This window comes from Choloepus didactylus, chromosome 7 (assembly GCF_015220235.1).
Source record: "Choloepus didactylus isolate mChoDid1 chromosome 7, mChoDid1.pri, whole genome shotgun sequence".
Lineage (NCBI taxonomy): Eukaryota > Metazoa > Chordata > Mammalia > Pilosa > Megalonychidae > Choloepus > Choloepus didactylus.
The window spans coordinates 79,991,522-80,005,313 of NC_051313.1; positions in this window are offsets into that span (position 1 = coordinate 79,991,522).

Sequence of the window (13,792 nt, forward strand, 5' to 3'; positions counted from 1 at the left end):
TGTGTGGCAGTTTTAAGTTATTAGTTTTTAAAATCAGTACTTTTTAAATGGAAACAATGACCAAAAATCTGTCACAGAATTTTGAGACCCATTAAAACAAAGTTTAATGAGAAACCTGTGTCTTCTTTTGAAAAGTCAGCCTTGAATTGCTCAGGCAAAAGACAAAGTGCTCATAACCTATTTCTGGTGTTTTATCCGCTGAAATTTGATACGATAGTTCAGTTAAACAGTTTTTTTCAGGACAAATTGAGGGATTTTTCACCTAATTGGAGGGATCATCATTTAAGTTGATTTAAGTACTTAGTTAAAAAAATGGGGTGGTTTATTGGTGGCAACCTTAATGGAAAAGCAAAGGGTAATTTGTAATGTTCATAAGCTACCTTAGAAGGCCAAGTTCTGTTACAGAGGCCATGTGTTGCATATAGAATTTTAATTTTGTGTAGTTATGTCTATATTAATATTGAGTGAATGAGTTTATTGTATCTAGGAAAAATAAAAGATACTGGAAGTTGAATGTGTTTTCCTGTAACTTAAGAACTGGAACCCTACCATAGAGGAATTAAGCACCTAAAAGAGCAAGGTTGGTTATTAAGGTTGGAGATTAAAAGCCAAAGTTTGTATTGTATAGAAGAGGGGGAGGACCTATTGGTAACTGACTAGTTTGAAATGCTTTTCAAAAACTACCTGGAACAAGGTACTATGGAGAATGTTTCCCATCATGAGTGATAATGAAAAATTATCCAGACAATTTGAAGTAGCTTAGAAATTGACACGAAGGGATGAATCTAACCTAGTCCTCTTAATCTAGTGGAATGATTTGCTAATTTAAGGTCCACACCTTAAATCCTACGGTTGGCTGATTATAACTGGTACTAGAGCAAGGAAATGGTCTCAACAGGTGGCTGGATTTTTTTGGTTGGTGGCATCCGTAGTAAGTTGGTGGTTTCTAATAGTTGCTAAGTGAAAGAAATAGCATGAAATGCAAATTTTTTCTTGGTTTCTAATTCAGGTTTGAAATTTTGGCTTAAGCCCTTGAAATTACATCACAGCATTTGGGGGTTCTTGAGTTAGAAAGATTCTTAGTCCACCCAAAAGTTTTGACGATTTGACAATACATTAATAAGTGGCAAATTTTACTAAGGGAAATTTACACAATACAATGAAATGGCTTAAAATTGGCACTTTTTAAATATTGGACTGATAGAAGGTCCCATCAAGGTACTAAGACTTGAAAAGATGTAAGATGTTGCAGTTTTTAAATTAAACTAGCAGTAAATGTTTTTTATTCCTTTCCTGAAGAGTAAACTGGGCAAAAGCCACCCTACCTAACAGTTCTCCTGAGGCATTGACAAGGGCTATGAGCTAAATGACATACAGATATTTTGCCCGCACCTATGAAGGTTGCCTACTTTTTGCTTGCTAAGATTAAATGAGACAAGTCCTGACCATAAATGGTGTAGTGAGCAAATATGGGACCTGGCTGTATCATTCACTGGGATAAATGTATTGTCCATCTCAAGGAATCTGTCTTAATTGGAGTTGCTGCCACTGTGGAATAGTACAGTAAGATGAATGATTAGTTCCCCAAAGTTTGAGTTGCATACTTAAGTTCACTAGTGCAGAAATTTGATAGTTAAGACAATTGTCTTGTTTGAGCACCCCATAAAAGAAGTAAATTTAAGAATAAAGTATTTTTGCCTCTAAATTTCTGAGTTTCATACTGACTGTGTAGTGCTTTAACAAGTTTCAGGTGTTACAGGGTCGATTCCAAAAGTGAAACTGGAATAGCTCAATTGGTGGTTGGCTTTAAGCCATATATTTTGTTGGCCAGTTGTATTGGTTGTGAAGAACTTCAGATGACTTGTTGAAATTTACCCCCAGAAATTCTGGTGGGTTACAGTATATAGAAGGGAATGGGAAAGGCATTCTGGTTCAGGACTTGGCTAAACACAGTTTAATACATTAAGGCATATCTGATAACTTAACTTACCCTCAAAATAGGTCCAAGATGATAACTGGGTTTTGGCCAAATAGACTGTAGCATGTCCCCTGATAGTTTGTCCTAGTAATTTTTACCTCCCAAGTCTTGAGTGCATCAGGAACTTGTAACTATGAGTCAACCCTGTTTCTGCTGCTAGTGAGACGAGATCTTAACTGCTTTCTCCATTAAGAATGTTGATTTGTGTCAATAGGTCAGCATTTTAGCATTGGGTTGATCGGTTTGCCGACATTACATTAACATTTCAAACATTTATTATTTTGATTTACCACTTAAATATAATTTTTATTCATCCAGAGACCCTGATAACTAAGTATCTGACCTGGATCCGGTTAAGTATAGCTATCAAAACTTATGTATGGTCCCCCAAACAAATCACCTTAGGTTTTTAATATTCATATTTAAGGGTTCCTAAAATTGCTAATTGACTACAATTTACAAATCCTGTAGGAAATCTCATGATACATTGCTGTATTAGGTTGAATAAGCTTGAAGTCTGATAATGGCAACAAAGTTGGCAGCATTTTTTTCCCCAGGAACATGGGAACTGGTTTGCTTGCTGGGTTCTGGTTCTGTCCAATAAAGACTATTGACTAGACAAATGGTGTAGAACTCTTGATTTTCTGTACCGGGTGTGAAAATCTTAAAGAATCTAACTAAGGTGGGCTATGGGTTTTGCTTTTATTAAAATCTATTTGCTTTGGAATATTTTTGCTGAACTGAGCACAGCTCATGCTGGAGCAAGCTTTTTTGGTGTTAGTGTCAACAATTCCTGAAAAAGGCAACTTTAGAACAAGAGTGACAACTAGTGGCCTTTGTATCAAAGGTAGCCTTTCATATGACTTACGTTGGTAGTCACTGCCAGTTCATTTGTCATAAATTCCAGTCAGCTGAGAGCTATAATGTTGCATTCTGGAGGTAGGCCAGAATCCTGAGGGGAGTGAACAGATCATGAGCCTCAGGGGTAATGTGATGGGAGATGAGGGCACGCTGTTTCAGATGGAGGAATAAGACATGTTTTCCCCTATTCTGTTCATCTTCCTGACAAGTTTTTCTTTCTTGATCTGGCTTAGTTTTTTGTTTTTTAAAAAATGCACATCTTTTATTGAATGCTGTATACCTGAACCTAGCACATTATTTGACATTTAGCACATAGTTGGTGTTTGTTGAATGAATGAATAATGAAGGAATGGCTGCACAATTGGATAACTGCTCAGTTTTTACAAATTTCTCACACCAACTTTTTTTTTCTTTTGGTTGTAGGTTTAACAGGTTTTTTTTTTTTTATCATTTGTTTTATTGTCGGATATAACATACATAGAAGTGATAACTTTCCAAGTGCAATTTAAAAAGTAGAGAAATTTCAAAAAATACTCTAGGTTACAGTTATACAGTTTTTAGTTATTTTCTCATTAGGAAATATACAAAAAGGTCGTATCTTTCAAAGTATGATTTAACAAGTAGATATGTAGGAAATTCCCAAAGTTATGAGTTACATTACCATAGTTTCAGTTATTTCCTTATTGTGAAGTAAGCATACAAAAAGATACAACTTTCATGTTACAATTTACCTAGTAGTTACAGAACAGATTTCAAAGGATGCTATGAGTTACAGTTCCACCATTTCAATTCTTTTCTTATAGCTATTCTAGTACCTTAGCAACTAAAAAAGAAAATTTATATAAAGATTCAGTATTCATAATCCTTTGTTAAATTCTTCTTGTCTGTTGCTACCCCTTCTAGTTTAATCACTTTCCTGATCTTCAGGGATGTCCAGGCAGTGACTACCGTAACCTGTTCATGTTGAAAAAGGGTGCCAACTTTATGAGCAAAGGGTACACATCCAGTTCATGTTGATGAAGAGGCTATTGTCTCTGGGTTTTGGGACTTAGCTGGCATAGGAGCACTCTAAAGGATTTAAGACGCTGAAGAATAAACTTAGTGAACCTTTTTCAAGTCCCAGATAGGGATCCAGGTATTTAAAGGTTTGGGGGAGCACTGTTGACTTGGGCTTATTATTTTGTGGTCATTTGGCATATCTTGGTGAAGCTTGCATAGAAGTAACCTTCAGGACAGCCCCTTGACTCTGTTTGAACTCTCTTAGCCACTAAAACCTTATTTTGTTGACTTTCTTTTCCCCTTTTTGGTCAACAACAACAAAACACTCAATCCCCCAATGCCAGGGTCAGGATCATTCCTGGAATCCACGTCCCACACTGTCAGGAAGGCTCATTCATCTTTGGGGTCCTGTCCCACATCAAGGGGGAGGCTGATTAATTTATTTGCTGAGTTAGGCTTAGAGCCACATTTGAGTAACAAAAGAGGTTCTCTGGAGGTGACTTCTAGGCATAATTATAAGTGGGCTTAGCCTCCCCTTTACAACCATATGTTTCACCCAAGCAAGACTCAATATCAGGGGCTTGACTTATAAAGTAGGGGTTTCCTAAATTACATAGCATATGTTATATTCATGATCATCCATTCATATCTCACATTATCATCACTTAGTTGTACAATCCTCATCACTCCATTTTAAACAATTCTCATGACTCAAAACATATAGCTCCTGTCACCCTCAATTATTTGTCCCTAGTATTTGTGTAATACTAGTATGGTATTCCTATTAATTACAGTCCCTAGTATGCAATATGTAGGTTTTTCCCATATACCTTTCGGTTGTCAAATCTGCACTACTGTCATGCCTTTGAAGTATACCATGTAAGTACCTATCTATATTTGTGGTGCTGATCTGTGGGAAACATGCCTATAAACAACCCCTTTCAATCCTATTCTCCTTCAATACAACTCTTGATACTTAAAATCTCATTAACAAACAATCGTCACCCCTATCCATTGCCATACCTTTGAATTCACCATCATTAACATATCTGAACATATTAGATTATCATTCCCCCTCACCAGCTCCTGTCTATCACTAGGTCCCCAATATTCTACGTTACAAGACATTAATTTTACATTGTTTAGGGAGTTCATAGAAGTGGTAACATACAATATCTCTCCTTTTGGGTCTGACTTATTTCACTCAGAATTGTATTGTCAGAGTTCATCCATGTTGCCATGTTTCAGGACTTTGTTGCTTCTTACTGCTGCATAGTATTCCATCGTATGTATATACCACATTTTGTTTATCCACTCGTCTTTTGAAGGACACTTGGCTTGTTTCCATCTCTTGGAAATTGTGAACAATGCTACTATGAACATTGGCATGCAAATGTCTGTTCATGTCACTGCTTTCAAACCTTCTGGGTATATGCCAAGAAGTGGAATTGCCAGATCATAGGGTAATTCAATATCTAGTTTTCTGAGAAACCACCAAACTGTCTTGCAGAGTGACTGTACCTTTATACAGTCCCACCAGCAATGAATACGAGTTCCAATTTCTCCACATCCTCTCTAGCATTTGTAGTTTCCTATTAGTTTGACGGCAGCCATTCTTATTGTTGTGAGATGATACCTCGTTGTCATTGTCATCTTAATTTGCATCTCCCTAATAGCTAGTGAAGATAAACATTTTTTCATGTGTTTTTTAGCCATTTGTATTTCCTCTTCAGAGAAATGTCTTTTCATATCTTTTGCCCGTTTTATAATTGGGCTGTTTGTACTATTGTCTATGAGTTGTAGGATTTCTTGTTATATGCAAGGTATTAGTCTCTTATTAGATACCTGGTTTCCAATATTTTCTCCCACTGAGTTGGCTGCCTCTTCACCTTTTTGATAAATTCCTTTTTGAGGTATAGAAGCTGTCAATTTTGAGGAGTTCTCATTTATCTATTTTTTCTTTCATTGTTTGTGCTTTGGGTGTAAGGTCTAAGAAGCGACCTCCTAATACTAGGTCTTGAAGATGTTTCCCTGCATTATCTTCTAGGAGTTTTATTGTACTGTCTCTTATATTGAGGTCTTTGATCCACTTTGAGTTAATTTTTGAATAGGGTATGAGGTAGGGATCCTCTTTCATTCTTTCTGTTATGGCTATCCAGTTCTCCAAGCCCCATTTGTTGAAGAAACTGTTCTGTCCCAGTTCAGTGGATTTGGGGGCCTTATATAACATCAGTCAACTGTATATCTGGGGGTCTTTTTCCAGGCTCTCAGTTCAATTCCATTGATCAGTATGTCTATCTTTATGCCAATAGCATGCTGTTTGGACCACTGTAGCTTTAAGTAGGCTTCAAAGTCTTGAATGTAAGTCCTCCCACTTTGTTCTTTTTTAGGATGCTTTTGGCAATTCGAGGCCCATTTCCCTTCCAAATAAATTTGATAACTAGCTTTTCCAAGTCTGCAAAGTAGGTTGTTGGGATTTTGATTGGGATTGCATTGAATCTCTAGATCAATGGGTAGAATTGACATCTTAATGTTTATTCTTCCTATCCATGAGCATGGAATATTTTTTCACCTATTTAGGTCCTTTTTTAAAATTTCTTTCAGTAAAATTTTGTAGTTTTCTGTATAGAGGTCTTTTACATCCTTGTTTAAGTTTATTCCTAGGTACTTGATTTTTTTAGTTGCTATTGTGAATGGAATTTTTTTTTTTTTTTTTTTTTTTGATTGCCTCTTCAGTTAGGTGATTACTAGTGTATAGGAACATTCCTGACTTAGTGTATTAATCTTAAATCCCACCACTCTGCTGAATTTGTCTATTTGCTCAAGTAGCTTTGTGATCAAATTCTCAGGGTTTTTCAAAGATAAGATCATATCATCTGCAAATGACAGTTTTACTTCTTCCTTTCCAATTTGGATACCTCTTACATCTTTGTCTTGGTGAATTGCTCTGGCTAGAACTTCTAGCACAATGTTGAATAATAGAGGTGACAGTGGGCATCCTTGTCTTGTTCCCGATCTTAGGGGGAAGGTTTTCAGCCTCTCACTGTGAGTATTATGCTGCCTATGGGTTTTTCAAATATGTCCTTTAACATATTGAGGAGGGTTTCTTCAATTCCTACCTTTTGAAGTGTTTTTATCAAAAAAGGATGTTGAATTTTGTCAAATGCTTTTTCAGTGTCTATTGAGATGATCATTTGATTTTTCCCTTTTTCAGTGTCTTTTGAGATGATCATTTTGATTTGTTAATGTGTTGAATTACATTAATTGATTTTCTTATGTTGAACCACACTTGCATGCCAGGAATGAACCCCACTTGGTGTGGTGTGTAATTCTTTTAATGTGCCTTTGGATTCAATTTGCAAGTATTTTGTTTAGGATTTTTGCATCTGCATGCATTAGGGAGATTGGCCTATAGTTTTCCTTTTTTGTAGTGTCTTTATTTGGTTTGGTATCAGAGTGGTATTAGCTTCATAAAATGAGGTAGGTAGTATTCCTTTTTCTTCAGTTTTTTGAAAGAGCTTGAGCAGAATTGTGTCAATTCTTTTTTGGAAAGTTTGGTAAAATTCCCCTGTGAAGCCATCTGGCCCTGGGATTTTAATTGTAGGTAGAATTTTTTTTTTTTTTTTTTGAGTTTGATAATTTCAGGTATTCTAGCTATTCCAATACATTAAAACCTAAAAAGTGTTATCTATATGTAGGTAGATTTTTGATGTGGTTTAGGTTTTAATAGCTGATTTTTTTTTCTTTTCATTCCAAACCCGTAGATCCCCTCACCCAGCATTGCCTAGGTGGCATCAAAGTCACCTGCATTATTTGCAGATCTCTGGGAACTTCCATGTCCAGTTAAAACTGTTGTAAATACATTGCTTGCTCAATCAGTAGTAGTTGAAAGAGGAAAACTTTGTTGGGAAACTTTGGCACACAGCTTCTATTTGTTGACCTCTGATGAGGGACCATATGGTTTTGTTCTGTTTTCTAAATAAGAAGGTTATGTAGTCTAGCTAGAGGGTTTTGTAGTTACCAGCTCAAGTTATATGTGAAATAAGTAGAAGAAAGATTGTCATTTACCTTGGACTGCCCTTAGCTGTGTTTAGAGCTGGGTTTGTGGTCTCTATGACAGAGACATCATGACAACAAGGATAGTAACGTTAAATTAACATTGCTATAACTATATTGTAAGTAAACAAAGGATATTAGAAAATTTACTAAGTAAGCAAGAGGTTTTTAAATTCCCACTTGTAAAATCAAGTTATTTACATACAGCAAAATTCGCCCCTTTAAAGTATATGGTTCTGCAAGTTTTGACATATGTATACAGTCGACCCCAGTCAAGATACAGAACAATTCTGTCATGCCCCCAAAATTCCCATGGGCCTCTTTGTTGTCAACCCACCTTCAATTCCTGACCTTTGGTAACCACCAATCTATTTTCTATCATTATGATTTTGCTTTTAGGAATATCATATACATGGTGTTTAGTGTCCTGCCTGCTGAAACAAATACCATACAATGGTTATTTTTTGGCTCACAGTTCTGAGGCTATAAGAAGTTCAAAACTGAGGAGTCATCAAGGCAATGTTTTCTCCCTGAAGACTGTGGGAGATTGCAGCATTCTGGGCCTGCTTCTGGCAATCCTTGGTCCTTGGCTTTTCCATCACATGACAGTGGTGGTATTTTCTCTTTTCTCTTCCGTCTTCTGTTGACTTACATCTTCTTGCTGCTCCCTGTGGCTTTTCCTTCTGTGTCCAATATCCTTTGCTTATAAGGAGTTCAGCCATATTGGATTAAGACGCATCCTCATTTAATTCAGGCACACCTTAATTAATAACATTTTCAAAGGTCCTGTTTACAAATGGGTTCACATCGACAGGACCAGGGGTTGGGACCTGAACGTGACTTTTTTGGGGCACATGATGCAGTCCCTAACACATGGATTCGTACAGTATTATACCCTTTTGTGTCTGGCTTCTTTAATTTAGCATAATGCATTTGGGATTTATTCATGCTGTATATATTAGTAATTTGCTCCTTTTTAATGGATGTATTGACAGTTTATCCATTCCAAGCTGAAGGACATTTGGTTATTGCCAGTTTGAGGTGAATTAGAATAAAAGCCACTATAAACATTCACACATAGATTTTTATGTGACTACAGCTTTTCATTTACTTGTGTAAATATCTAGGAGAGGGAGTGCTGGATCATATGGTAAGTGTATGTTTACCTTCATAAGAAACTGCCAAACTGCTTTCCAAAGCAGCTGAGCCACGTAGTAACCAAGAGATTAATTTATCAGAATTAAAAAAGAAAAAAAGTTTGACTAAGTGGGTATTACATTGGGATTTTATAGGACAGTGAAAACCAAATTTGTTCAAAAAAAATATTAGGACTACTCTGTGACAAGCACTAATCTAGGCGCTGAGGATAGAACAAAATAGACCTAGCTCTTGCTATTTGAGTTTATAGTCTACTGGAGGAGATAGATATTAAACACAGGTAGAAAATTCCAAGTTTTGATGATGCTAAGAGCTGGATACCATGAGGGAGAAAAGTAAAAGCAACAAAAGTTAGATTGGTCATAGAAGGTATTTTTTAGGAATAGGTGAGACCTGAGGATAAGTAGGAGTTACTGAATTGGAGAATATGAAAATATATTACTTTTTAGACATCTGAAAATACATGAGGCTTATCTGGGATTCACAACAATCATATAATCACGGACTCTGAGAAGAAAACTTGTCTTTTAATCTAACCTACTCAAATCAACTTTAAAGATTTTCATTTAAGTCTTTCCTTGATTACCTCAATGTGTATATCATCCACTGGAGGGCAGACATATCTCATTGAATCCTCACAACTTTTGCTGGGGGCAGTATTATACTCATAGATTGATAGACTGAGATTAGGAGTTAAGTGGGGAATTTAGTTTTCCCTGAGTTATCCCATTGCTGAATTAAATTTTTTCTTAATATTTATTTAAATTTGCTTCTGGTAACTTCCAGTCATTATTCCTAGGCAGATATGGATGCATAGAAGACTGTTTTCCTGATCTAGAGTGTGTTTCTATTACTGTAACCCAAGGTAAGTCACCTTCTTTGGGCTCTAGTTTTCTAAATTGAGGTATTTGGACTAGATGATCAGAGTGATAAAGGGGGAAAAAGCTGACCCTTTCATCATCTGTCTAATTGGGATTATACAGTCTCTCAACATTGTTGTGGAGATGAAATGAGTATATATATGGAGTCCTTAGCTCAGTACCTGGCCTATTGTAAGCAGGCAATAAAAAATAGCCTTTATTACAATAAAGTAGCCTATATTACAATAAAGTAGCCTTTATTATAGTTCCTTGGAAGACACAGTTGCTTTAAGCAGCTCCATTATACTCTGAATTATAGTCAAGAAAAGTCTTCTGATTTAAAAAAAGTTAATTATATTTTAGATTGATCTTTAAACCATATATATGTATATATGTGTGTGTGTGTATATATATATATATACTTTTTTTTTTTTTTACAAATAACATTTTAAATTTTAGATTTATAGAAAAAGCTGCAAAGATACTGTAAAGAGTTCCTGTATATATCCCTCACCCAGTTTCGGGTTCCTCTAATGTTATCATCTTACAATAGTGTGGTATGTTAGTCAAAACTAAGAAATCAACATTAGTACATTACTATTAATCTCCAGACATTATTCAGATTTTACCAATTTTTCTATTAATGCCATTTTTCTGTTCCAAAATCAAATTTTTAAAACCCCATTAAAAAAATATCCCTGCTCTATTTTATCATCTGATTGAAATAATTCTGAATCTTGAGCCCACTATTTAGCAGGTAAGTTAAAAAAAAAAAAAAGGGAAGCTTTGTCATATATAAATCAAATCTGATATTTATGTTTCTGTGTTTTTACTTAAATTGTTGACAAGAACGAAACAAACTAGGTGCAAAGACAGCTGTGGTACTGCACTAGAGACCTCTTCTTTGATTATGGTGTTTCAACCAACTGCAAACTCATCTAATAATACTGGAATTTAGGTCATATTTCACTATTTTAATAACAAGGAAATCACAATTAAAATGATGCTTGGTGAAAGCAATATGAGGTAGGTGATAGTTTTAAATTTACTTTCCCTTTTTGGGCAGACAAAAATAATTTGCTCTGCCATTTAGAGACTGTAAATTCAGGGTGGGAGTAAAATCTTGGTACTAGGATTCAAATAGTCTATTTTAACCATCGTAATTCCCTAAAAGAGTTCAGATGTTTTTGACATTTGGTCCAACTTTGCTTTTAAAACTGACTCAGAACAGATTAAAGCAAAACATACGCAGTCTGGATATTGCCTTTAACACAGTTTCCTTTGAGACATTGTCTAAAGGGTTATTGCTTGTATAAGCCAGAATAGATTTAAAAACAGACCTAAGTCAAAAGTAGGCAGTTTCGTTTATTCTAGTTAGAGGAACTGCAACAGAGGCTGACAGATGGCAGTGGTATGGTTCTGTAAGTGTGGTTTCCAGAGGTTAAATGCAAGACAGCTACTATCAAAAGGAAAATGTAAAATATTTCACTTAGTTAAACTTCCAGTAAAATCATGTGACTGAGGGAATATCCTAATTGGTATTGTGATAAACTGTTGGGTTGCCACATAAGCAACTTGAGTCTGAGTTATAATGCTGTCTGGAGCCACCCAAGCTGAGGAAAGGGTTTTTTCAGACTTCTGATGAGGCCATCTGCAATATTTTCCGAGGCCTAGGTTGTAACTGTATAGGAATAAGGGGTGCAGCTGCAACAGTGCAACAAAGGATGAGCCTGACCCAGCTTTGACTCACAGCCCTCACTTTAGCCATTGTCATATGTTGTTGAGGGACACTTTTGACTTCTATGTTGAGCCTCCTACAGGATTCTGCATAGAGCGTGCATACCAGTAAATGCTTGAAAAGAAATGAGGTGCTTTTCTTTCCATTATGGATGAGTAAAGAGATCTTTTTCTCATAGCTGAGTCTGTACATGGAGGTTAGGGGTGCATCTTTTGGAAATCAATTTCTCATTATTTTATATAACTCTGCTCTTGTGTGTTTTTGTTTGAATATCTAATATCTGACTTTGAAGTTTGAAGTAAACTGTCTTCTTTGATGGATCATTCCTTATGAAATTGGAAATACAGAAAATTCAAGAAGTTTCCTTTCATTGCTTGAAAACACATACATGTGTACTCAATCTGGTCTTGTGTTAAATACAATATATTTTAGAAATGTTTCCTTTAGAATTTTTTTGAGTCTGTAGTACTTTATATGGCATTTATTAAAGCTGTATAAAAGCCATGCAGAGATTATTTACACAATTGTGTATTAAATGGCTATATTTGAAGATCACACAAAAATTTCACAAAACTATACCTAATATGAGACACATTATTTAGGGACTTTTAAAAATTTTAGGTATTGAATTTTGCAAAGATTGTTTTGGCTTATAAAAATTACGCATTTGGATGAATTCTATGGTGTGTGAATATATCTCAAAAAACTGCTTTTTAAAAATGGGCAAAATCTTTGTTGCTCAGATGTGGCCCTCTCTCTCTAGCTAAGCCAACTTGGCAGGTGAAATCACTGCCCTCCCCCCTACGTGGGATCAGACACTCAGGGGACTGAATCCCCTGGCAATGTGGAATATGACTCCCAGGGAGGAATCTAGACCTGGCATCGTGGGATGGAAACATCTTGACCAAAAGGGGGAAGTGAAAGGAAATGAAATAAGCTTCAGTGGCAGAGAGATTCCAAAAGGAGCCAAGAGGTCACTCTGGTGGGCACTCTTATGCACAATATAGACAACCCTTTTTAGGTTTTAATGAATTGGGGTAGCTGGCAGTAGATACCTGAAAGTAACAAACTACAACTCAGAACCTGTGAATCTTGAAGACGATTGTATAAAAATGTAGCTTATGAGGGTGACAATGTGATTGGGAAAGCCATATGGACCACACTCCCCTTTGTCTAGTTTATGATGGGTGAGTAGAAAAATGGGGGAAGGAAACAAACAAACAAACAAAGGCACCCAGTGTTCTTTTTTACTTTAATTGCTCTTTTTCACTTTAATTATTATTCTTATTATGTGTGTGTGTGTGGTAATGAAGGTGTCAGGGATTGATTTTAGTGATGAATGCACAACTGTGTAATGGTACTGTGAACAATCGAATGTACGATTTGTTTTGTATGACTGCATGGTATGTGAATATATCTCAATAAAATGAATTAAAAAAATAATAAATAAAAATGGGCAAAAGACTTGTATAGACATTTCTCCAAAGAAGATATACAAATGACCAATAAGCACATGAAAAGATGCTCAATATCATTAACCATTAGGGAAATGCAAGTCAAAACCACAATGAGATACTATTTCACACCCACTAAAATGACTACTATTTAAAAAAAAAACAGAAAATTATAAGTGTTGGAGAGGATGTGGAGAGAAATAGGAGCACTTGTTCATTGTTGGTGGGAATATAAAATGTTGAAACCACTGTGAAAAACAGTTTGGCAGTTCCTCAGGAAGTTAAATATAGAATTGCCATGTGACCCAGCCATCCCACTTCTGGGTATATATCCAAAAGAATTGAAATCAGAAACTTGAACAGATATTTGCACCCTGATACTCGTAGCAGCATTATTCACAAATTGCCAAAAGATGGAAGCAACCTAAGTGTCCATCAGCCTGGCAAATGGATAAACAAAATGTGGTATTTGCACAGTGAAATATTATTAAGCTGTAAAAAGGAATGAAGTTCTGATACATGTGACAACATGGATGAATCCTGAAGACATCCTGTTGAGTGAAATGAGCCAGACAGAAATGGACAAATATTGTATGATCTCACTCTTATGAAATAATTAGAATAAGCAAATTGATAAAGTCAGAAACTAGAATACAGAAACCAGGGGCTAGGTTGGGGGTAAGGAGTG